This window comes from Mixophyes fleayi, chromosome 9 (assembly GCF_038048845.1).
Source record: "Mixophyes fleayi isolate aMixFle1 chromosome 9, aMixFle1.hap1, whole genome shotgun sequence".
Lineage (NCBI taxonomy): Eukaryota > Metazoa > Chordata > Amphibia > Anura > Limnodynastidae > Mixophyes > Mixophyes fleayi.
Genome location: NC_134410.1, coordinates 109,363,627 through 109,391,285, shown reverse-complemented (window position 1 = coordinate 109,391,285; position 27,659 = coordinate 109,363,627). Strand labels below are relative to the sequence as shown.

At 41.4% G+C, this 27,659-nt stretch overlaps 1 long non-coding RNA gene across 1 annotated transcript; it reads right to left on the bottom strand.

Annotated features, from left to right (window-relative positions):
• LOC142101680 (uncharacterized) lies at positions 1-27,659 on the bottom strand. The gene is made up of 3 exons (XR_012679126.1): positions 27,359-27,659; positions 2,774-2,934; positions 1-774 (listed from the first exon to the last, which is right to left on the bottom strand). It is a non-coding gene; the product is annotated as an uncharacterized LOC142101680 (long non-coding RNA).

Here is a 27,659-nt window from a genome sequence, read left to right as displayed (position 1 = left end):
TCTCTGTATCCCCCGCTGCCCATGTATAAGACATGGGGAAATACGGTAATTTAACACAAGGGCAGTATAACTTCCATTTAACCCTATTTCACATGAACTTTAAAATCTTGGAAAACCTCTAGTATGGCTTTGTAAATGAGACCTTGGTCATATAATCTCTGGTCAATTTCTGTTTCCTCAAGTCCTGGATTTATGCTATAGTTCAATTTACGGTACTAAACATAGTAAAGTGGAAACACTGTTTTACAGGCTATTCTATGCAACAAGATTAAAGGACCACAAAATCTATGAGTGCTGGTAGCAACATCACATGCGACAGTTTCAGGATATTATATAAACCTGTGATGGGAGAAATATTTTTCAGTGCATTGCAGGCCTCTATGACATATATTAGTTAAGCGCCCATATATTTTCTAGAAAAAAAACAGCCTATCACCAATTAATCACTACTTTTGTCCTGCATAGGTTGTTGTTCTTCGTTTGGTTCACTCTTGAGTGAGGTGTAATCTGCACTTCTCGGAATGCGATGTCTTCTCAGAAGGTCAGATGCATACAAATCCTCAAGGTTCTCCATGGTTCTTCTCTCTGGTGCAGGCCTAGGTTTTGAAGAGAGAAGGTCATACAGGCTGTTTTCCAAGCTTTGTCTTCGGATGATGTGCCCCTTCTCCCCTTCTCTGTGTATTCGCCCTCTTTTGTTTGACACCTGCCTTTTGTACATTGCCAACTCTTCCGGTGTCGGCCATCGGTCCTGCTCATCTGAATCATAGACATCATCTAAAACAACAGGCATACAAATATTGAATATACTTGTGGGTCTTAGCTAAGCATAAGGTGTAAATAAAGCAACACATTGACATTAGGGTACAATCTGTGTGTCATTCGGCTAAATATCATACATGTAGCATATTACATGTTTGACTTTAATTTAGATAATTTAATGTATTGGCTTGTACATGCCCCCCTCTAATTTTTACTATATATATTACATTAGCTTTACTTGTGCGCTTATTACACATATGTAGTCAGGCAGTGATGTTGAAACATACTGTAGAAATTAATCTTTGGAATAATCAAGACTAGTGTAACAACTGAGAAAGGTTGAACAATGTAGGTGAACCTTAATGCCCATGTAACTATGTGATCGAACAAGACCGTTGTTGGTAATCGTTGTTGGCCAATTTTGGACTAGCCCACTTTTAACTACTGTATAGGATCAACTCTCTGATCTTCTTTTCTCCCACTCTTGGGATCCTTTTCACATCTCAACCTGTAATCTCGTCCATATTCTGCTCCTGATTTCAGACACATGTTATAACACATGTTATAGCATGCATACGATACTGACATCACTAGGACTCAAGACTTAGACTAGCCTCAGAGCTGGTGCAAGAGATACGGCAGAAAAACAAGTAACTTTGAGCTGGACAGCGCTTGATTCGGACATGGCTGCGTGCACTCGAGCTTGGCACATCCTCATTGTAAATTGACTATGGCCAAATGCCTGTTGCGCACCCTGTTCACTCCCCGAAATCGTAGGCTGTAGTAAATGTCTGTTGTGTCCATATACGCAGCGGCCAGGGCTATGTTCACGCCCGTATTTCCCAGTTTTGGGCATGCGCAGAGTGATTTTGCGCACGATACGCTCAAGATCGGCAGTTACGTGCCTTAGTGACTCATGCCCTATATCCTTTAGCTCATTTCATCATCCATATTCCTACCATGTATCGCCCGTGTCTTCACTCCACTTAACCCATTCATATACCTTACACCACTAGACTTCTCATCTCTTCTTGAGAAATCATCATCAACATTTATTTATGTAGCGGCAGCAAATTTCTTAGCGCTTTACAATTGGGAACAAACATTAATAAGACAATACTGGGTAATACATAAATACGTAGAGGTAAGAGAACCCTGCTCACAAGCTTACAATCTATGGGACAATGGGAGTTTGAAACACAAGGGCATGTCCTACATCATATTGCACAATGGACTAGCTAGAATGCAAAGGTAAAAGTATTGAGTGGGCTGTGTGTGTGGCAATGTTGGTCAGAGGGTTGTTGTCTTGTGTAAGCTGTGTAGAGGGTGGTAATAGGGTAACCTAGAGAGATTAAGATAGTGGTAGAGGAATACTATAAGCTTGTCTGAAGAGGTGGGTTTTCAGAGAACACTTGAAGGTTTAAAGACTAGAGGAAAGTCTTACTGTGCGAGGGAGTAAATCCCACAAAGTGGGTGCAGCCCGAAAAAAGTCCTGTAACCGAGAATGGGAGGATGTGATGAGAGTGGAAGAGAGACGCAGATCTTGTGCAGAACCGAGAAATACACCTGACTTTTCTCTACACCCGTTATAATACCTTTACTTAAACTAACACTTCTTACTTTACATCCTAGCATCCAGACGCTCATGTCCCCAGTACCTCAAGCAAAAACAAAACAAGTAGAGCACCACCCCAGATGTTGATCCACAGGACATCTAAGGAACATCCAAAGTGCTCCACGACTATGATCGGATGCATATGAGGAGATGTAAGTTTAAGATGCCACAAAATCTGCATACAGACATATGCGTATGCATTTTTGTGCGCATGCACAGTATGCAAATGCGTATCTTACACAACAAAAGCAGCCGTATGTCTAGTTCTAAATGAGCCTAATTGGGCCTGTTGGGAATTGGTGGAGAGCAAATAGAAATGAGAGGGAATTAATAAAAAATACGGCATACAACACACATGTAACTGGTGACCGCACTGTGGCACTTTTATTGGTGTCTTACCCGGATATTGTGGTTCCTCATCCCGTCGTTCCAGTACTAAACGATCAGAATTTGGGAGAGTGTTCTCCAGTACACTTGCACCAATGGAGGAGAGACTTCCACAGAGTGTGAAGGTGATCATCAGTACTAAGCCACACACCATAGAGGCCCTCATTGTAAATCTGGACAAGAAAATATCACAACATGTTACAAAACGCCATAAACAGTTATTACAATATTCCAGCTATCACATGAACAAATAATAAATGGCCTCAAATAAATTTAGAAATAAAAACTCGTAAACAAATAACTAATTTTTTAAGTAATGTTCATTTGGTAAAACTAATTATTCTACAGATACGTGACTGAGAGACATGGACATAGTATAAGACAAAACCTTGCGGCCTCACATGAAAAATAATTTGATTATGTACAGATAGCTGCAGAGAGCTTGACAATTAGCCAGCAGTAGACATTCTGTCTCACCTGTCACTGGTGATAGTCTTTAGCAGAAGAGTAAAAATAATGTATATGCATCATAATAGTATTGTATTGGCTATTAGCCCTTACACACTAGTACGTGGAGCTTTTCAATACAGCTTTGGTGGCTATTTCCACTCCCATCATCATCTATTTATATAGATGATATAAATTCTGCAGCGCTGTACAGAGGACTCACTCACCTCAGTCCCTGTCCAATTGAAGCTTACAATCTAAATTCTCTAACACACACACAGACCGACCGACACTTAGGTCAATTTAATAGCAGCCAATTAACCTTCTAGTATGTTTTTGGAGAGCGAGAGGGAACCGGAGCACCCGGAGGAAACGCAGGCAAACTCCACACAGATCTCGGGCGGCCATCGTCAGGAATCAAACTCATGACCCCAGTGCTGTGAGGCAGAAGTGCTAACCACCAAGCCACTGTGCTGCCCATATCAAAGTAATTATTATTAATTACTTATAATTAATTATGTTATCAATACAGTGGATGCACTGATAAATAAATGGCTCAGTAAGAGTCTAAAACATCTTAAGTGTGAGTGGCAAGTCAATCCAATCCGCAGCCTCAGGAAATGGTTAGTGCAGTTCTCTTTACACAGATTTTATCTTCATCCATCCCATCAGGATAATACACCTGGGGTCAGATTTGTATAGCAACTAATTTTAATAGCACAGATGCTCAAAAGTTCATTAATTAAGGGCCTTAGGGGCACCTTACTTAGCGCAGTCAGAGACTTTGAAGAAAATTTAGGTAATTAGCTGTGCTCTATGCAAATTATTTACCCCAACTTCTCTTCCCAATTTCTATATTTTCCTGTCCTGATATACCAGTACCACATCTTAATGAAAGCCTAGCAACAGCCCTTGATCAAGTGGCTCCTACTTCCTTTTTTTTCTTGCCATTGACCACATTGTCAGCTGTGGCACACTAAAGAAGTGCATTGCCTTCAACAGCTCTCCAACAGAGTAGAACAACGTTGGTGTAAATCTCGTACTTCTCATACCTTCCTCAAATATGCTGCAATCTACCACTGTTATCGAATCACTCTGGACACTGCCAAATATATTTCCAATCTCACCTCCATGCTGAGGCTTCTTACCCCAAATGCCCCTTTAATACATTTAAATCTCTTTTCAACCCTGCTACCCCATACTCTCTGACAACTAGAGATGCTCACTGACCCCCGTGAAGTGGTTTTGGTTTTGGATCTGGATTAGCTTCGTGTTTTGGTTTTGGTTTTGGCAAAACTGCCCTTGTGTGTTTTGGTTTTGGTTTTGGATCTGTATTTTTTTAGAAAAATTGCTAAAATATGCTACAATCACATAATTTTGCTCTTTTTTGATCCTACATTATTATTAACCTCAATAACTCCACTCCTCCTGGTTAGCAGTGCTAATACCAGTAAGTAGCCTCAGTAAACCGGTATTGTGACACATTGTTTACTACTCTGTGTAACGCCTGAGCCAGGATATTACAGTGTCTTCAAGACACTGTATTATCCTGGCTTGTTTAAGTATGACAAAGCTTGGTGCTATGCCCTCTACTATTCTCAATCTATACCTCTTCTCTTATGAAATGAATAAGCTCCTTTGGATTTCAGTATACTCTCTATGTGGATGATACCCAAATCTGTCATCCCTGGATCTCTCACCATCTGTGTTGGCACAAATTACAGAATGTCTCTCTGCCATTTCATTTTGAATGTTCTCTTGCCCCCACAAACTCAATCTTCCAAACACTAAGCTAAAATTATTCCCACCAATCAACAGAAGCTGCCTACCGGACATCTTTATATCTGTGGATACCACGACAATAAACCCTACCCATATGTCTGAGAAACATTTCCAGAATATGCAAATATCTCACACAAGATACTGCAAAAACTTTAACTTCTTACGGGCTTTCCTAAAACAGAATTTCACCCCTACAATCTATTTTCAGTGCAGCAGCTAGATTAGTTTTCTTTGCAAAATGTCCTTCTACTGCTGCACTGCTCTGTAAATCCTTACATTGGTTGCTTGTATTTTAGCAAGTCAGATACAAAAATACATCTACTAACACACAAACCCATTAACAAAACTGCACATCTCTATCCAATGTCTCTAAACAGGGCCGCCATCAGGGGGGTACGGCCAGTACTGCTGTGAGGGGCCCGGACAGACTAGGGGGCCCGGACAGAGCTCTCCGTCTGTCCAGACTCCCTGGACTGTCCGGGCCCCGCAGTCACCGACCGTGCCTCCCTTTTTTTTTTCTTACCTTCTCCACGATGCTGCAGCTCTGCCTTCCAGACTATGAAAGGCTGGGGGCGCCGTGCGGTGACGTCATTACTGCGCGCCGCACTCCCAGTGTATCAGTGACCGGGAGGCAGAGCTGAAGCATCGCGGAGGAGAAGGCAAGTAAATAAGCTATTATTTTTTTTGAGGGGGGGGGAGAGGGAGAGCCCGGGGGACCTGGGGGACCATAACTGTGGAGGGAGGGAGGAGACGGAGAGCCTGGGGGACCATAATTGTAGAGGGAGGCGGGGGGACAGGGAGAGCCTGGGGGACCTGATCTGTGGAGAGAGAGGGGGGAAGAGGGGGACCTTAACTGTGGAAGGGGGGGAGAGGGGGACCTTAATTGTGGAAGGGGGGTTGAGGGGGACCTTAGTTGTGGAGGGGGAAGGGAGAGGGGGGCCTTAACTGTGGAAGGGGGGGAGAGGGGGACCTTAACTGTGATTGGGGGAGGGACCTTAACTGTGATTGGGGGGGAAGAGGGGGACATTAGCTGTGGGGGGGAGAGAGGTGGACATTAACTGTGGGGGGGGGAGAGGGAGACATTCAGGGCCGGATTAACCATAGGGCTAACTGGGCTACTGCCCAGGGGCCTATGGCATCCAGGGGGCCTTTGAAAGTGCTCAGCAGCAGTATTGATCGGTCGGGGGCGCGATTAGTGCTGCTGAGCACTTTCACTGCGGTCCTTCTCCGGCGCACTGTAGTCTCCTTACTGAGGAGATCTCGTTGGCAATATATTGCCAAGGTAGCTGAACAATTCTCCGTGGCAATATGGGGCCCAGGTCGGGAAGATTTCATTGGGCCAGTCTCAGCAGTTATTGTACCACCACTCTACACAGTTCTCCCAAAATTACATTGATTGTCCTTCTATCCTCAAAAACCCCACTGAACCCTGACTACATCAGATAGCCCCACTAAGCAGTTTTCCCCATTGTTATGTAAGGTGTTAAGTTAGGCACTTTACGCATGTGCAGAAGCATAAGAGAATATCTACTAATGTGCTAGCACTTATATTTTGCATATAATTTATATACTCATATCCTTAAGGTCTATTGACGTTTAAGTAACACTAAACGCTACCTAAAGTGGAGTTAGGGGGCCTTACTTATTTTAGAGCATAACCTCTCAGGGTTAAGGACAGCTTAAGGTCATTAGTAAACTGATAAGCTTGCCTTAAATTCAGCAAAAGAGTTAAGAGCATCTGGGCCAAAGTTCACTGAGGAAATGAACGTGATAATTGATGAGTTTCACCAATTAGACTTCTTCATGAGTATTTGATGCTACTGCACTAATAGGATGTTATCATTGAGGGTTTGATGCTTACTGTGATTTTTAACCTTGAATACATGAATGACTAATGAAGCTATATATTAATATTGGACAGCACAGTGGCTTAGTGGTTAGCACTTCTGCCTTACAGCACTGGGGTCATGAGTTCAATTCCTGACCATGGTCTTATCTGTGAGGAGTTTGTATGTTCTCCCCGTGTTTGTGTGGGTTTCCTCCAGGTGCTCCGGTTTCCTCCCACACTCCAAAAACATACTGGTAGGTTATTTGACTGCTAACAAAATTGACCCTAGTCTGTGTGTCTGTCTGTCTGTGTGTGTGTGTGTTAGGGAATTTAGACTGTAAGCTCCAATGGGGCAGGTACTGATGTGAGTGAGTTCTTTGTACAGCGCTGTGGAATTAGTGGCGCTATATAAATAAGTGATGATGATATTTGCCTGAATACTGAATCCTTTTACAAAAGATTTTGTCAAACACCAAACCAAAGCCAAGTCCTATAAAAAACTAAGGAGAACTTAAGGAATATATATTTTATATTTTACATAGGGCATTCTACTGTCCTAAGAGAATTATAATTGGTAAATATTCTAGATGATTGATGGGGCTTTGGGCAGTCAAGCTTCATTACTGTCACGGTTACAACAGGAGTACAGCTAGGAGTCACGAATATGGTGAAAACACTCTGTTTATTTGCTGAAAAGTATAAATAGCAGGTAATTGAGAGCAGTAGTAAATACCAGGTGCAAGCTGATGCAGGAAATAATAAGAATGTTCAGAAACCAGCAGGTAAACAGCTAATGCAGGGAAGCTGGATGTATGAACAGGTTCCAAGCAGGCATGAACCAGAGGAGCAAGGCAGGAGGAAGACTCCACAGGTTGCAACAAGGCTATGACATCACAGGATGGGACAACAATAACCAGCCCTGTGTGCTGGGAGTAACAGGTATATAAAGGGAAAAAGAGACCACACCCAGGTGCATGGAATAATTGGAGAACAGAAAAGTTAACCCTTAAAGCACAAGAAATGCACAATAGCAGCACCTCTGGAGATCAGAGGTACTGCTGCAAACACATAAAAAGAACAAATACAAATAATAAAGTCCAAAAGGTAGGACCTGCCAGGCGGATCGTGACAATTACAATAAACGTTTTTACAATTCTTCATATACATAGGTCTTCTACGTGCAAAACCCAAAGGATACCATCCTTGTCCTCCCCTCCCTATCCTTCAACCCTTTTTCTTCCATCTCCCAACTGTTTCGTTTTCTGAGAAAATGTGAAGATTATGCTTTTGTTTTTTTATTACCATTGTTTACAATGTTTCTTCACACAAATTTTGTATCTTTATATAATCGTCCATAAAATAAATTAAGAAGGAGGAGGCTGAATGATAAAATAGTATTTGTAATTTTTGCAGTAAAAAGTTCACACTAAACTTTTTATCCTCAAATAACATGAAGAAACTTTCAACTTGTAACATGCGCATGACACCACGAGCACTCTGGGTAGTCATTGAAAATAAATGGCAAGATAGATGAATAGGCAGATGAGTTAGATGAAGATGACAGCAAATTCAACTGTTACTTTGATAATGTGACAGCACCCTGGGATTTCCTTCTACCACACTAGTATATGTATGTCTGCCTGCTCATTCACCTTGAATAATATGATGTGATTTAATTTCTCCATTATCATGCTTGTAGCTTGTACTTAAATCATATCTTCCTCGGATGAAAACATTTTGCAAACAGCAATTAGAACTACCTCACTACCAGATATGCAATTTATATCATCTGCTATAGCAAAACAAGCAATCCATCGTCATACATGCCTGAAAACTATTTAATTTTATAATAATTGTAACTAAACACACATGTACATTTTACTGTCATTAACACAATAACTTTTCAAAGTTACAATGACGCTTCTTATGTTAATAATAGTAACTCTAGGTAGAGGTTTAAGTCACGTCTCTTACACAATACTTACGTTTCTATAAAAGGGGTTAATCCCATGGAAGATGATATTTGGCCTTCTAGTTATTTGCCTATGGCAGTGCTGTCAAAAGATCTATTTTATCATAGCCATTCCAACATACTTTATGGACCAATTCCCTGTATTTGCAGGTGATAATGCTTAATGCAAGAAATTGCAATACGTTTTTAGCTTCATGTCATTCTATTCACCTATTCTGCATTATCGCATCCGAAAAAAGGATTTTTCAAGCCTGTGTTTTTTTCCATGTGAAAAATATAGGGTGGATGCGAAAAGTCATATTCATTTCTTTTCATGCAATATTCTCACTTGCGTGAAATTAATTATTATCACATTTGCATGGAGGAGCCTATTTAGCGTATAGTGGTAGTATTTGTACCACTCATACCTTTTCTGTTAATTCCAAATCAGAATGGCATTGACATATGCAGTCACTACTGTCAAAGATAAATTAAAATATCGGTCAAATCAATCAATCTGAATTGTTTATAAACTGTTTTACCTGTGCGCGATGCGATTGCAATTCGACGAGACTAGCAATTGCATGCCACCGCTGATGCAGTCGCGTGTAATTGCTTTGTAGTGCCGCCTGGGCGAGATGGGCTTAGCTGCTGGGAGGCTGCAGGTCGCGGGCTCTGGTTCAGCCCCTAAACGTGAGAGACAGATAGGAGAATCAAGAGCCTGAGACCAAATATAATGAGAGATGGTACCTGGAGGTAGTCCTGAAGAGTGGTAGAAACGGGACTTGATGGGAACTGTACAAGCTGTAATGGGACTGGGGAAGGAAGATCCTGTAGCGGAGTCACGGAGCAGTCTGTACACAAATCGGTAAGCAACGGTGCAGAGGAATTACCAAGAGCGTATTCAGGTGTATTCAGGGTTCGGTACACAGATCAGATGGCAGTCAGTTCAGGGGAGATCCAAGGAGTAGTCTACAAACAAGCCGGGTCTGGTGCACCATAGGTTTAACAGCAGGCAGAGGAGTCACAGGGACAAGTAGTTGAGAAGCCCAGGAGTCAGGCGGTAGGCAACCTGTTCTAGTGTCAGAGTGCACCTTATATACTAGAGGATGGGGAGGTTTCAAATTCACCGCCGGTGAGTCACATGATCGGACCTGCCGCCAGGGCCGGATTTACCGCTAGGCAACCTAGGCACCTGCCTAGGGCCTAGCGGCCTCGGGGGGCCCAGCAGGGGATACAGGAGCAATTAAAAAATAATAATAATAAAAAAAAAAATTCGGCCCCTCCCCCGACTCGCGGCACCCCCCCCGCGAGTCGGGGGAGGGAGTGCTCCATGATCACATGCATTGGTGGTCAGTGGTTAGCAACAGGCAGCCAATCGCTAGGCTGCCTGTTGCTGTGCAGCAGACAGGAAGCAGGACGTCTTCACTTCCTATCTGCTGATCTGAGGAGCAGAGGAGCGACGCTGGCCAGCACTACTCAACTACAGGTAAGTGAGGGGGGAACCTGCCCTGCATATCTATAGGGAGGGGGGGGAACCTGCCCTGCATATCTATAGGGAGGGGGGGGAGAAGGAACCGGCCCTGCATATCTATAGGGAGGGGGGGGAGGGAACCTGCCCTGCATATCTATAGGGAGGGGGGGGAACCTGCCCTGCATATCTATAGGGAGGGGGGGGAACCTGCCCTGCATATCTATAGAGTGGGAGGGGGGGCTGCCATGAAAATCTATAGGGAGGGAGAGAGGTTGATATGTGTGAAAGAGGGCAGAGGAGGGGGGCTGATATATGTGACTGGGGGAGTTTTGATGTGACGGGGGATAGCTACCGAGTGGAGGTAAGGAAAATAGCTGCAGGGGGGATGGATGCAGGGTGGGAGGTAGGGAAAATGGCTGTAGGGGGGGTTAAAGAAAATGGCTGCAGCAGGGTTTAAGGAAAATGGCTGCGGGGGGGGGGGGTGGTTAAGGAAAATGGCTGCAGGGGTTATTTAAAAAATAGAGCAGCTTTGGAGGGCATAATCTCATGATTGTGTGGTGGTCACATGGATGCTCTCTGTGGTCTCAGCAATCACTAGAATACTAAATATTAGTGAGATGGGGCTGGTAGAGGTTTGAATTTGATTGACCACAAATATTTAGATATTGCTTATATATGCCTGTACAATGGGGTACTTTTAGCTGCCCATAATGAGGTGTTTTGTTTTAACTAAAGGGCCTTATCATTCAGGGTTTGTTAACATTTTGCATTTTAATACATTTTTGCTTTTTCAAAACAGGACGCCAACTTACCAGAAGCCAGCGAGAGGATAACAAAATTGCAAGAGAGAAGAGCAAGGACAGGTAAGAGACAATGGCACAATCTGTCTAAATTTGAATGCTGGAGAATACACCTGAACATTCATATTCAGGAGTGTTTCTATACACATATATATTCAGGACGGGGGGGGGGCGCTGCGGCCGTATTAGCCTAGGGCTGCCAGAACCCTTAATCAGGCCCTGTGTGTGTGTGTGTGTGTGTGTGTGTGGCCACTGTCTGTGTGTATTGTCTGTGTGTGTGTGTGTGTGTGTGTGTGCGTGTGTGTGTGTGGCCACTGTCTGTGTGTATTATGTATGTGTGTGAGGGGCCACTGTGTGCGTGTATTATGTGTGTGTGAGGGGCCACTGCGTGCGTGTATTATGTGTGTGTGAGGGGCCACTGCGTACGTGTATTATGTGTGTGTGAGGGGCCACTGCGTTCGTGTATTATGTGTGTGTGTGTGAGGGGCCACTGCGTGCATGTATTATTATGTGTATTATGTGTGTGTGAGGGGCCACTGTGTGCGTGTATTATGTGTGTGCGAGGGGCCACTGTGTGTGTGTGAAGGAGGGGGGGGGGCCAAACCGATATCTTGCCTAGGGCCCCATGAGGTGTAAATCCGGCTCTGCCTGCCGCGCCCCCGGATGTGCTGCATGGCCGACAAGATGGGACACAGGAATGTGGATGGGTAAGTTTTATTACAGATACTCATTTTTGCAATAATAGGATATGTATAGAAATTGCTAATGACAAGACTTCCATTTATCAAAGAGGTCTGAGGACAATGAGAGTTGTTCTCCCATTGAATTTGGTATTTATATAAAAACAATCAATACCAACGCTGTACTAACTTAGTAAATGACTACTGGTACAGCTTAAGTATATCTAATGTCTGAGTCTAAATTCAGCATTACCTTGGGGTGTTAAACATTCTCAATTGCCTCTCACTATTCTACATCAACATTGCGTTTGGTTAGTAACCAATTCTCATTGTTCGTGTCTGTACTAAATTCACTAGTTCTTATACTAAACATTGTAACAATGACCATTGTCCTTGTATGACCCGTGTACCTGAAATTGACGTTGGCAATAATAAAATTTATGACCCTATCCTAGTGAATAAATTGTACTACTCTGAATACTGGAAAGCAGAGTATCCCCTAGATACTCTTGTGCTAGGCTAGCTGTGCCTGCTAGTCTTGATGATATTTTTTTTGATCTGTTAATTTACCTTTTTCCTGCATCCGATTATTATTACTATTGTAAAATCTGTTTACTTTAAGTATGTGATCCCTTCGCATCTTCATAAATAGTTTTTGTGCTTTGGAACCACATTGATTGAATTGGAAAATAACTTATTTATATCTCTAATACTACCCCTTGAAGTTTATAAGCATATTGTACTTTATCATATCCTAATGAAATACACTGAAAACTAAGGTTTTGGGTGGAATACTGTAAAATGCATATAAAATCCTCTATTGCTGCAATATATAAAAAAATATTGCCAAGACAGCTGAGCAATACTCAGCTGCCCCGATAATACTGGCTAAGAGTGGTAAGAGTTAATTTAACACTTCACCGGGTCAGTATCAGTAGTTGTGCGCATATGAGAGACAGCTTGCCAATTAGTGCATGCAGAGTGGAAATGAGAGCCCAGATTTGGGTTTTCAGTTTCACTTAGTAAAAAAAAAAGCCAGTTTTAAAATAGGTACATTTTAAGTAAAACATTTGTTAAACTTAGATGCATTAAAAAATGCTTTATTCTCAAATATTAAACATTTATATCCCCGTTTTGAGATAGTGATAAGAGAGCAGGTACAAGTACCGCCACAATGCATGTTACAAAATAGGCTTCCCCATGCAAAGGGGTGAATACTACCGCTGGCCGGGTTATCGCTAATAATAACAACGCTACCACCAGCAATAAGCGAAATTGAGCCCTATTTCCAACTAAAAGGTCTGTTTTTGCCAGCAATAGGGCTTTTTGCCAGCAGGGCATTCTCTACACCCTTTCTCTGCACATTCTCCGTCAACCTCAAATGCCTTATTCTGTTTCTATGTCTGTAATTTTGTATGATTTGTTGTACTAAGTGTCTGGCTCCGTAGAGTTTTGTGGTGCCTTATAACTAGAGATGGGCGGGTCCGGTTCTCCGAGAACCGAACCCACCCGAACTTTGGGTATCCGAGTACCGAGCTGAGCAGCTCGGTACTCTCCCGCCCATTCCGAATCCAAATCGAGGCCGAACGTCATTGTGACGTCGTCGGATCTCGGGACTCGGTTCTCGCGATACTTCAACTTTATAAATACACGCCTCCACAGCAATCCATCGCCATTTGACAGAGGGAGAGAGCAGGGTGTAGTCATAGGCTAATTAGAGCAGGGACAGAGAATACCATATTGTTCTTGCAATTGCTCTAACCAAAATCGCTAGTGCAGAGAGGAGGATAGAGGTTTATTATTTTTTCTTCATATTTGGCACTCCCCAGCGCTTTTGGGGTGTCCCCCATAATTGTGCATTAATATTTCTGGCTGTCAAAAGTCATATCTGTCAGCAGTATCTACTAAATAATTTGTAGCACACCTCAGTGTTTTTGGGGTGTCCTCCCTAATTGTGCATTAATATTTCTGGCTGTCAAAAGTCATATCTGTCAGCAGTATCTACTCAATAATTTTTTAGCACTCCTCAGTGTTTTTGGGGTGTCCTCCCTAATTGTGCATTAATATTTCTGGCTGTCAAAAGTCATATCTGTCAGCAGTATCTACTCAATAATTTTTAGCACTCCTCAGTGTTTTTGGGGTGTCCTCCCTAATTGTGCATTAATATTTCTGGCTGTCAAAAGTCATATCTGTCAGCAGTATCTACTCAATAATTTTTAGCACTCCTCAGTGTTTTTGGGGTGTCCTCCCTAATTGTGCATTAATATTTCTGGCTGTCAAAAGTCATATCTGTCAGCAGTATCTACTCAATAATTTTTAGCACTCCTCAGTGTTTTTGGGGTGTCCTCCCTAATTGTGCATTAATATTTCTGGCTGTCAAAAGTCATATCTGTCAGCAGTATCAACTCAATAATTTTTAGCACTCCTCAGTGTTTTTGGGGTGTCCTCCCTAATTGTGCATTAATATTTCTGGCTGTCAAAAGTCATATCTGTCAGCAGTATCTACTCAATAATTTTTAGCACTCCTCAGTGTTTTTGGGGTGTCCTCCCTAATTGTGCATTAATATTTCTGGCTGTCAAAAGTCATATCTGTCAGCAGTATCTACTCAATAATTTTTAGCACTCCTCAGTGTTTTTGGGGTGTCCTCCCTAATTGTGCATTAATATTTCTGGCTGTCAAAAGTCATATCTGTCAGCAGTATCTACTCAATAATTTTTAGCACTCCTCAGTGTTTTTGGGGTGTCCTCCCTAATTGTGCATTAATATTTCTGGCTGTCAAAAGTCATATCTGTCAGCAGTATCTACTCAATAATTTTTAGCACTCCTCAGTGTTTTTGGGGTGTCCTCCCTAATTGTGCATTAATATTTCTGGCTGTCAAAAGTCATATCTGTCAGCAGTATCTACTCAATAATTTTTAGCACTCCTCAGTGTTTTTGGGGTGTCCTCCCTAATTGTGCATTAATATTTCTGGCTGTCAAAAGTCATATCTGTCAGCAGTATCTACTCAATAATTTTTAGCACTCCCCAGTGGTTTGCGCTCAGAATGGATTCAAAGCAGTCCACATATGATCTAAATGAGCAACCAGGTTCTGTCACCAGTCCTGATGTTAGTGTTCCCAGTACGTCATCTGGCCAAGGCGATGTCAAACAACAGAGTGTTTTCAAATTAGTGCAAAAAACAAAAACCAAAAAAAAATTTACTGTATTGAAGCGAAAAAGAAGTGTAACTGAGCAAAAGTTAAGTGACGATAAAAAAAAAATTGCAAGCATGCCATTCTACACACGCAGTGGCAAAGAGAGAATGAGGCCTTCACCTTTGGCTATTAGTGGCAGATCCCAAAAAGTTACCCAGGCTACAATTGGTGCACAACTACTGTTACGCGTCAAAGCTGAGCTGCAAGATACCAGTGAGGCATTACAGGAGAATATTTGCTCTGATTCACAAATGACAACAATCCCTGTGGAGAGTCCATCCAACAGTGGGATGTCTAATCGTGAGCATTCTGCTGATGTGTGCCTTAATAGCCCGAGTGTAGCCGGTGATACCCAAATTGAGGATGCCACTTTGGAATTAGAAGAGGATGAGGGGGAGATTTGTGTAGGCGACGAGGGCGCTAATGAGGATGTTGATGAGGATGAGGTTGTTTGTGTAAGTCCTGCACCAGTGGCAGCAGTTCTGGCACGTGACAAGAAAAAGGCCATTGTCATGCCTGGGCATAAAACAAAAAAATCCACTTCTTATGTGTGGAATTATTTCTACCCAAATCCAGACAACAATTGTATAGCCATTTGTAGTGTATGTGAAGCCACAGTCAGTCGAGGGAGGGACCTTAACCATCTTGGAACCTCGTCTATGTTACGCCATTTAACGAGAGTTCATGGCAAAGTGTTGGGAAAAGCTGAAAGTTCTTCCCAAAAGAATACAAGCACTCCCTCATCAGCTAAGACCCTCCGCTCACCGACATACCGACGGCTACAAAATACACCCACCACACCATCCTCATCAATATCCTCAGTAGCGCTCGGAGTTAGCCCGGCATCCCACTTAAGGCTGGATGACTCCGGCACTATTATTGATTCCTCTGAAGAAAGCGTTAGTCCTGCTGCTGCTGTTGCTGCTGCTGGGGGTGAATCGTCATCCCAGAGGCAGGTGAATAAAATGAGCAGTCCTACATTTCAGCAATTAACTGTGAAACAATCATTTGCGAGGGGAAGCAAATATGACAGCAGTCACCCAGTCGCCAAGCGAATCACAGACGCCATGGCTGCAATGTTAGTGTTAGATCTGCGTCCAATCTCCACAATAAACGCAGCTGGTTTTTCACAGTTAATTGAGGTTTTGTGTCCGCGTTACAGAATTCCATCGCGACACCATTTCTCCCGTAAAGCTATTCCACAACTATACCAAAAAGTGTGTAAAAATGTAGAGATTGCGCTGAAAAATGCCATTCTGCCCACTGTTCACTTAACCACAGATATGTGGACAAGTGGAAGTGGCCAAACCAAAGACTATATGACTGTGACAGCCCACTGGGTTGGTCATTCACCTTCACCAGCAGGAACAGCAGCAGCATGTACACCACTACGTAACATTTGTCACAGGCAGGCCACTCTTTGTATCACCGGCTTCACTAACAGGCATACGGCTGACAATTTGTTACGCAAACTGAGAGATGTGATTGATGCATGGCTTATACCACTCGGACTCTCCCCAGGGTATGTCATTTCAGATAACGCCAACAATATAGTGCGAGCATTACAGCTGGGTGATTTCCAACATATTCCCTGTTTTGCTCACACCATCAACTTGGTGGTGCAGAGCTTCCTACGAAATAACCGTGAGGTGCAGGAGATGCTTTCGGTGGCCCGTAAAATTTCAGGCCATTTCAGGCATTCAGCCACAGCATGTAGGAGATTACAGCAGCTCCAAGAGCAGTTTAACTTGCCCTGCCACCAACTTAAGCAAGAGGTGGTAACTCGGTGGAATTCCACCCTGTACATGCTTCAGAGGATGGAGGAACAGCGCAAAGCCATCCAAGCATATTGCACAAGTCATGACATTGGGAAAGGAGGGGGGATGTATTTCACTCTTGCACAGTGGGGAATCCTTTCAGTGCTGTGCAAGGTGCTGAAACCATTTGAAGTTGTGACATGTGAGGTCAGTGCAGACTCTGCTAGTTTGAGCCAAGTCATTCCTTTAATTAGACTATTGGAAAAGCAGCTTGAGAAAATGAAGGAGGAGCTGAAAGCAAGCAATTCAGCAAAGTATGTTGGCCTTGTCGACCAAGTACTTAATTCGCTTCACAATGATCCTCGAGTTATTAAGATCTTGAACTCGGATCAGTACGTTTTGGCCACTGTGCTTGATCCAAGGTTTAAAACCTACATTGAGTCTTTACTTGTAAATGAGCGAGATGTGAACTTTTGCAAGGAGCTATTGCTCAGCAAGTTGGCCGCTGAACTGGGCCTCGGCTTGACGACGTGTCCTCCTTCACTTTCTCAAGCTGTTGCTCGTAAAAAATTAAATTTCCAAAAAAGAAGCAGGGAAGACACAGGGGGCAGACGAGAACAATTTAACATCTGGGCTGGTTTGAAGGATTTTTCAAAAAAATGTGTCACTTTGCCCATAACTCCATCCAATATGAGTATAAACATGCAAAGGATGGTGGAGGATTACTTTCAAGAGGTAGTTGATATGGAAATGTCAGACAGTCCCTTTCCTTACTGGGAAGAAAAGCAGGCCATTTGGAAACCCATGTACAAACTTGCTTTGCAATACCTAAGCTGCCCACCCTCCAGTGTGTACTCTGAACGAGTGTTCAGCACAGCAGGGAACTTAGTCAGTGATCGCCGTAGAAGGTTACTTCCCAAAAATGTGGAGAAAATGATGTTTATAAAAATGAACTACATCTTCCACGAGGAAGGCCTTCACCATCCAAGACATCCAAGCACTGACTGTTCTCTAATGGCGGATTCAAGCGGCGATGAATTGATAGTCTGTGATGATGACGTACACACTGATGAGGGTGAGGATGAAGCTGAAGATGATGCCGATAACATCTTTTTAAAACTTTCTATGTAAGTGTAGGGTGCAATCTACCCCCAAAGAGGAAAGGGACTTGTGGCATTTCCATATCACATACCATCTTGAAAGGCTGCTGTTAGGGCAATTTATCCTTAAGGGTAGGGTGTCATAGACAGAGTGACCCTAAACTGGCTTTGTCCATTTTTCATAATATTGTACAGTCTATAATGGCTGAATTTTTTAGTATTTTATACAAGTGGAGGGGGGCCTAGAGAGACAGAAACCAAACTGGCTTTCTCCATGTCAATTAATATTGTACAGTCTATAATGGCTGAATTTTTTGGTATTTTATACAAGTGGAGGGGGGCCTAGAGAGACAGAGTGACCCCAAACTGTCTTTCTCCATGTCAATTAATATTGTACAGTCTATAATGGCTGAATTTTTTAGTATTTTATACAAGTGGAGGGGGGCCTAGAGAGACAGAAACCAAACTGGCTTTCTCCATGTCAATTAATATTGTACAGTCTATAATGGCTGAATTTTTTGGTATTTTATACAAGTGGAGGGGGGCCTAGAGAGACAGAGTGACCCCAAACTGTCTTTCTCCATGTCAATTAATATTGTACAGTCTATAATGGCTGAATTTTTTAGTATTTTATACAAGTGGAGGGGGGCCTAGAGAGACAGAAACCAAACTGGCTTTCTCCATGTCAATTAATATTGTACAGTCTATAATGGCTGAATATTTTGGTATTTTATACAAGTGGAGGGGGGCCTTGAGAGACAGAAACCAAACTGGCTTTTTCCATTTCTTTACATATTTAACTATAAGTGTAGGGTGTAATATACATTCAAAGACGATGGCTGCATTGCCAATATGCATAGATGGAGAGGAAGACAATCTGTTTTGTGTGTAGAATAGGCCTACCAACGAAGAATTAAACTGTTTTTTTGGATGATTTATTACCTCAACAATTAGATTACTTGTCTCTAAAACAGTTGGAGCACTAAATTGGGTTAATTTAGGCCCAAAAACATGGATTTTCCCAAAAAATAGCAAAACAAAACCAAACAAAACCAAAACCAAAACCAAAACACGCAATGGCGGTTTTGCAAAACCAAAACCAAAACCAAAACACGACGGTAATCCAGATCCAAAACCGAATCCAAAACCAAAACACGGGGGTCAGTGACCATCTCTACTTATAACTATACAATGATGATGATGATTGACCAGGTAAGATTTGACAACAAGCAGCTCTATTCAAGATTATGTTGTCAAGATTAATTAACGCCTCTGCTCACCAATACTAGTAGTCAGCATTGGTTAGCAAATAATCTCTTTATTAAGGCATTATTAAGCCAGAGGTGGCAAATTCTGCCATATTTTGAATGATGCAGCATCATACATAATGGTGTTAAAAAATATGGTGATCACTGCAGCATACCGGATCAGTTGCCTAGCAACCGAATGCTGCGTCCTTTTTCTGCCATGCAACAGTGGATTGCACCCTGATGTAACAAATGTATGGTGATCACCACCGCATACCAGATATGTTACCAGTGTCCCTTCCCTTTCATGTGACAGTGGATTGCGCTGTCATGTGTTTAGGAATTTGATGACTGCTACATGTCATATCTATAACCGGCATCCTTTCTGTGTCAGCCAGCGGTAAATTGTGCCTTGATTTGTTTAGTTATGCAGTGGTCACCACCGCATGTCTGATCTGTTACTAGCATTTCTCTTAGCAACCAGCGTCTCTTCAGCTCTGGTAGCAGAGTCTGGCAGCATCAGTTGTGCAATCACTTGCTATTTATCCTGTAATATCTCATTGGTTGTGCTGGCTTTATAAACCCCTTCCTGTTACCATACCAATGCAGGTGATAGTTCCTGCTTGACCTAGTGTGTCTTGTATCCTGATATCTCTCAGTGTTTGACCCAGATTGTTTAAAGGATTCTCTTTCTTCCCTTGTCCCTGACCTTGATTTATTAAACGGATCTAAATAAATATATATATATATATATATATATATATATATATATATATCTACCTGCCCTGACCCCTAGCTTGTTTTAAGGAAATGCTATCTTCATCTGCTTCTGACCTTGGCTTGTTAAACGAATCTGCATATATATCTCTACCAGCCCTGTTAAAGAACTGCTGTCCTCTACTGCTCCTGACCATGGCTTGTCTGTCACTCTGCATTAACCCTTTCCAGTCTGATTCTCAATTTATTCTGCTGTTACCATCTAGCTTGCTCACTACCTCCTACCATGTGCTGTCCACTCCTCTGGGCAATAGTGAGATCAACAACTACTACTAACCAAGCTTAAGTCCCTTGTGGCAACCGAGTACTGAGGAACGTATACAGTTCCTAATGAAGGGGACTGCTAAAGGTGAATATCTCGTGAAGCAGTTTTAGTAGTTGAAGATCACGTGCCATATTTCCCTTAACACATGGCTGGCCTTCCGCGTCACCCTCATTAGAGAGGATGAGTTGATGCTACATAGTCACACAGGGTTACCAGATATCCTGGTATTGTAACCTTCCAGATATTAACCTGGACATAGCTTCCATTGCCAATTGTAAGATGCATAAAGATACCACTGACCAGAAACTCAGAGGGAAGCTAATTCTGTTTTTTCACTTGAGCCTCTGGTAGCCTCTAAATTTGCTCTCCTCAAGGCTATCGTTGTAGGCCAGATCTTTAGTTATTATACTAACATCCACAAGTCTTGGTGGCTATTCAAAGAAGACTTTGCAGACCTGTCCCCTAAATGTCTGGATTTTCTTAACTTGGTAAATGCAGTTGGGGCCTCAGTTAATTGATGACATAAAGGCTCACCGTAAGGCTGAAAGTTATTTTCTGACCTCAAGAAAGGTCAAGATCCAGTTACAAAGCATTTTCAACAAGGGTATTGAATTTCCAAACCCAGGGTCTAACCCCAGATTACAGAGGGTCTGGAAGGTCTCAAAAAGGAGGTTTTGTATGCAGACCCCACAATGGTGCGAGAGGGGTAGTGTCAGGTACCTGGACTTCCTTCAGAAAAATAAAAAACTATGGTGAGTTTATCTTTCCCTTCCCTTCATTCACGTACACTACCCTACTTGTGTGGCAGCAGATTACCACAGACAAGTGGCTGCATGGGGCCATTCATTCAGGGTTTCCACCATAGATTTTTATCAAAACAGTCCTCACTGTCAGGTCCTTCGATCCCTATTTAAAGCAAAAAAGGTTTCAAATGGAAGGTTTGACAGCTATCCCTTACTAACCATGGGATGTTGTGGAATAAAGAAAGATTCAAAAGAGATTTTCTATTTTATATTAATGCACCCACACCACAGATGGCTCCAGAGGCTTTACTGGAAGGATAATCTGTTTCAATGGACTGTAAAGGTGTTTAGCCTCTCTATTACCCCGTATCCGACTTGAGTCATGAAAACAGTACAGTAGCACTTGCGTCAACAGAGTATTTATTGCATGATTTATCTATACAACATGTATAGAGGACACTTTAGTTCATCATAGGGATTTAATACTCTCCCTCCTCACAAGCCCAGGTTTCACAGTAAATGAGTCAAAATTAGTTTTGACTTTGACTTTCCCATTGGTGCAGTCTTTCTTGGCCTCCCCACTTCCTCTCTTAGATCCCCCTCCAAGAGAGATACATTGAGAGCTGGATTACGTGTAGGGGCCACTCCCAGGCACCCCACGGCACAGGGCTGTACCAAACCTCTCTGCTCATGTCCTCTGCCCTAAGTACTGGTGGCGTGACATAATAATGTCATATCTGTAACAATCCTGACCAGGTCTTGTTACTTTCCCTGTCTGCTCTGTTTTTCTGTGGATCACATGACTCACCCTCTGGGCGGGTCACTCTAACCTGCTCTATTTAAACTCAGCACTGACATCTGCTCACTGTCAGTGCAACTTGTTGCTAGCCTGATTCCTTGGACTCCTGTGTATCCTGTGTCTTCCTGTGTATGAGTTTCAGTTCTCTACCTAGTGCTGGAGCACTTCTACTGGGATTTCCCTGCTGCAAGTATCATCTTGTGCATATTACCAAGACTTTGTTTTCTCTCTATTGTGCCTCTACTGATTCACAGCCTGCTGCAAGTCTGTTCATGTGCATATAACAAGACTGTTATTGTGTTTATCCTTGTCACGCTCCGCCGTGGCTATTGGACACCTGCATATTATCATCTGTGCTGTGAATAGACTGCTATTGTGTTTACCACCTTGTCACACTCCGCCTTGGCTAATTGATATCTGCATATCATCATCTGCATATTTTTATATATATATATATGTATGTTTTTCATTGAAGTATTGAAGAACTACATTGTGTCTTGCCTCCTTATTCTGAACCTAGTAGACTCAGCATCTGGTCGTGTACAGGCCTGCTCTGACTATCAGACCTGTAACTACCAGCACCGTAACAATATCACAGTGGGGAGGAGCCGTCAGGAACTGCCAGCAGAGATAAGAAGTGAAGAGGAAGAGTTAGAAGAGAAGCAGAGGGAAGAAGAAAAAGAGTAGAAGAAAGGAGCAACAAGCTACAGGCAACAAGTAAATTACGCTGACACAGTAAACCCACAGTATAGTCTAAATCCGCACTACAGAGAATTATAGCATCATCAGCCCCTTTCCCAATCTATTATTTAGTATTGACGAACAATCAAATATCTTCCTATAGGTGTCGCACCTCAGAATACAGTAATAATATCAGTTCAAATAATAAAAGAAAAAAGTATTCCAATAGAGGACACTCAAGGGCTAGAAAAATAAAACTCAATATTAGTATGCATAAAAATATTGCCATTCAAAACCTCCTCATGCAGCGCTGCCTTAATACTATATACAGACACGGGTGATCTTAATATCATGAAGTTATATCGTCATGGGTTAAAAATAAATTGATGTGTGCTCATGCTTTCACATAGACCTTTTTTTATATATACATAGTGCCTCTGTAACCACCATTATATGTATTTTATGAAAGGTAAGATGCCGCGATGGACAGAACCATAATAGGGTGTTGCGCCGTGCCAGATAAACCCACCAGTTACCAATCATAATGGCAGATTAGTCCTCAAAGAGCTGATCGTGAAGACTAGTAGTTGTGTAAGAGAAATGTCAAAGCAATCAATGTAGACAGTTCAAACAGGCCGAGACACAGTGAAACCTCTGATTATGCCGCTGTTCCTATCCCAGCCTCTGTCCATAATCCTGACACAACTGATTACTGATTTAGTGTCATCATCGCCCACAAAGACTTCACTAGAGCTATCTTGAGGCCCCATATTACAGCTAGATATGCCTGCAGCGCCCTCCTATTTTACCTAAATACTTCAGGTGGGACATTGATCCTTTTTTTCGCATTTGTGGCTTCTGTGGATAGAGGGCTTAATATTTATCAGCTATCACGTATATAAGCTTCTCTGTTAGCATTGGCTTTTGCAGCTAGAGGCGCATAACTGGTTCTCATTGACATTACAGAGCCTTGGTTAATGTAAGCTCCAAGTGAATGCTATAGTATCTTGAAAGGGCAGACTAGGACACCCTCAATCAGCCCATTGTTGAATTTGATCTGAGCCAAGATACTATAGAGCCTATCTGTGTGTGGTAGTTTGCCTTACAGCCTACCTCATTCTCACAATTGTCACTATGAAAGAGGCTGCTATCGAAACAAACCATTTCAGGAGCAACTGACTGCAGTTACTAGTTAGGCAATGGCTAAGGTCATAACTTTACAAGCAATTATGCATGCTGCTCGCTGGTCCTCAGATCAGACTTTGTAAACCATTACTGGAAGGATCTGGCAAATGTACTCTCCGGAATATATCACAAGTATCACATGATTGCCAGGTTAAATTTCAAAGTATGTGGTCGGTCTGGCATTCCCACTGAACCTATTTCATAAACAAATTATACAGTAATAATTATACAGTAGGGCAGATTATCCCTTAATACTGGTCATTCTACTGGTCAAACCCTCTCCTGGGCAATTGGCCATGGTAAGGAAAACTAAGGAAAACTTATTTAGAAAGCTCCCGTCCCTCTGGTGACTGGTCCATTTGAAGAATTACACAGAAATCTGCCTTTTAAATATTACTCAAAATATATTCCCATTGTAAGTATATTGTAAGTATACATAAATAAGCAATTAATTGTAAAACTACCCATCTGCATGTTTAAGACCACAAATATTTTAAAGGAATTATATTTTGCTATTAGTTGATTGCAGTTGCTATCATATTGTGTTTCTTTAGGCACGATGTGATCTTTAATAGCTCAGCTGCTAACAGTCATTTTACTTGTCTCAGCAATAGTTGGAAAGGTGACATAATGTATATAGTGTGAAAAAGAAATGTGATGCAGACTATACTTACTGATAACGTGTTAAATTAAATATAGATTGTTAATATGTGTGGGGGTATTTTATTCTTAAAGGGAAAAAGGTGGGTTTAAGGGGCCATAGTACAGGTGCACAAGGGATGTGTTCTTATACATGTACATAAAAATCAAAGAGGACTGTAAGTACTAGCACAGAGGTGCCACACTTTTCTGCAAGGCATTTAGCAAAAGTTGCAGAAGGGTGTGCACTGGCCAATTATATTAAGTCACCTCGATGTGGACAACTCTTCTGTGTTTTTCAGCCATGTTTTATATAATTAGGCAGAGTTGTTTATGGCCATTATCCTTGCATACAAGATACATCTGCTGGCCTCTCTACATCAGATATACAAAGAGCAGCTTTGTGTCTTATTACAAAAGGATGAAAATTAAGACCTCTGTCTAATGTTTTAAGTACATGGCTGAAAAACTCAGATGGAAGCTAAAAATAAAATAATATATTTAATAAAAGCTGCAGAAGAGCATTTAGGAGTCAATTTTCTCTACAAGTCATACTGTATTCTTGTATGTGCAAGGTAAAGCTCTCTTCCCAAGGAATTGGGTCCCTATGCAGGATCGCTGTAGCAGAAATGCCATTTTATATTTATATGAAACACATAAAGCAGGGGGGGGTGAGCATGCATCGCTCATGCAGCAATGCAAATGATGTTTATTTAATAATATTGTTGTGCTATTAGTCTTATATGATATTTGCTGTGACACAGGTATTGTTTTTTAACTCAAACCTGTATATTTGTGTTCTCTGTTGTGTTAAAAAAAAAATATATATATTTTTGTCACGTGGTCACTGTTACATGGTGCATTTTAAAATGATGGGATTAAAATTAGAGGTTGCCAGAGGGAATATTTCCCTTATATACTGTTTGATCACTGCCACACCTGACCAACCTCTCGCACCTCATGAAGAGGCGTGGGAACGTGACCTTGGGATCTCCCTGGACAGCGAGGAATGGTCCAACATACGCGCTCGGACAGCCAAGATCTCCATCAATGCAGGTATTCAAGAAAATTGTTACAAAATCTACACTCGTTGGTATATTGTACCTGACAAACTCCACCGTATATACCCTTCAGTGATGGACCACTGCTGGCGGCTATGTGGAACAAAGGGCACGTTCTTCCATATTTGGTGGGAATGTCGTTATTCGAGATTTTTGGGACCTCACCATATATGTCGTTCACCAGGCTACTGGGGTACGAGTCTCCAGGGCACCTTTAAAGATTTATTGAAATCAACCTATCCCTGGTCTTAGCAAACCCACTGACCGAATAATCACACACATATATCAGGCAGCTAAATTGCTTATTGACCGAGTTTGGAAACAGTCTACACCTCCCTCAAGACCTGAGTTGCTTAATCATATAGGGTATATTTCCTCCATGGAATACATTACTGCCCTTCTAAACAATAATGATCTTAGATACCAGGCAGTGTGGAATCCTTGGATCCATACTCACAACCCTTCTAATCCTGGGAATGTTTGAATGAGACACTTACTCCCTTTCCCCTTCCCCTACCTTCTCCCATTCTTCTCTCTTTTTCCCATCCCTTAACCCTGTCTCCCCCCACATGTAGAATGTAAAACCCTGTTGCAATGTAAAATTTGTTTTTTCCCATTCACATATCTGCCTGTCCACTCCTATTGTACTGGTCATCAACGGATAAACAGTTGCTATTTTATAATGCCTAGCTGTTATATTGCTATTATGATGTTTTGTCTTTGGACTGTCTGTTTGCTCTCTCTTTTTTGAGAAAATGTGTTTTTGCACTTTTATACAGTTTGAAAATAAATAGTAAAAAATAAATAAAATAAAGGTTGCCAGTTCCAGAGAATCTGCTATTGAGGTACTTACCTTTTTTCCCATTTTCCACGATGATAGCCGAGTCTTTGTTTTCAGTTTCATCCCTTTTTATTTTACTAAATAGTTTTGCTATTTGTAATACTTGTATGTCCTTTGTTTTTAGACATCAAGCATTGTGACTTTCTTTGTCATGTTAAACTATTTATTAACTTAATTTCACTTTTTATTGTTGTTTTCTCGGTTAACTTAATATTATCTTACAACAATAGTATTGCAAACAAAAAAAATAAGTACTGCTGCATGTGTGTCAATTAATTATAGTATGTAATATACAAATTCATGTGATATCAGTATCAGAGCACCACAAATAACCAAACCTCTGAATTATGTAGAAGAAAACATTTTCTTTAGAGAAACCAATCAGAAAGAAAATCAATATAGGAGATAGGGACAATTATTATTGTGAGGGAAATTAATTAATTTTCAAAATATGTCTAACAGTGTAGCTCCTCAATATTAATTTATGGGGTTACCAACATGTATCTAAAAATAGGACAAACCCCAATTACCCCTTTAGCTTTTTAAAACAAACAACAGTTTGTTTTTCACCAATTTATGGATTAGTAAAAGAGTTGTCAGCTTGAAAGTTTGAATTTAATATAATTGATTTTTTTTTTCTATACTGTTGATAATGGACATGAAATTTCTGAAAATCATATTGACAGTATAGAATGTGGCATTATGATGGTTTTTAATGTGATTACTATTAGCAACCCTAATGCATTTGCAAATTGCATTAATCTAAAAAAAACAAAAACTATATTATTCCCAAAGTAAAAATCATATTTTTGTTTGTAAAATTAACAATTGATACTTATTTTCACAGGTGGAAATACACATGAATTTTCTTTCAATTTCTGAATTTGAAAAATGAATATTTTGCAGAAATATTGCCATTTTCTTTTTGTCTTAATAATTTGCAGATATTTTATCTTTAGAAAATCAGCAGAAAATTACCCCATGGCTTTAACCCATTCTTTTCCAGAGCATCTCAAACTTGTACATCCAAATCAGTCCCAAACTAAATTTGATTTAACCCCCTTGCTTCTTGAATTCTTCAGAAATAAAGGAAACTGTTTCTGCGTATTGCCCTGGCAACACTGCTAACAAAGCAATATCTCAGCACATTATTAATTGTTTTCTCTATATTCTTGTAAAGAAAGACAGATTTAAAGTGGAGACGCCTAATATTTTTTGCTGTCTAATAATTGTTTCTCTGGCATAAAATTTAGATTGAACGTTCTGTGGGTTAGGACCATAGCCACTAAAGAACTGGGGTTTGTTTCCATTATACATTGAATTTTAAATAAAACTGTATGGTACCTTATATCCTGACCACTGCAGTGTTATCTCCTCTTGCTTTATATCTTCTTGTTGACTCCTCTGTATAGTACAACTGAAGTTGACTGCAAGGACTTTAGGTCTGTAGCTAGATGACTTTACAATAGAATCCTGGATGAGGGAAAGAGAGATGTATTATTTATTTAGACATGTAGGGTTTGAGGTGGATTATGGGAGGAGAATCATCACTGTAGATCATATCACCTGACACTCTTCTTTATCCATCCATTGAAGCATCTACTGAAGAATTGTCTCAACTAGACAAGTGCACACAGATTTTGTT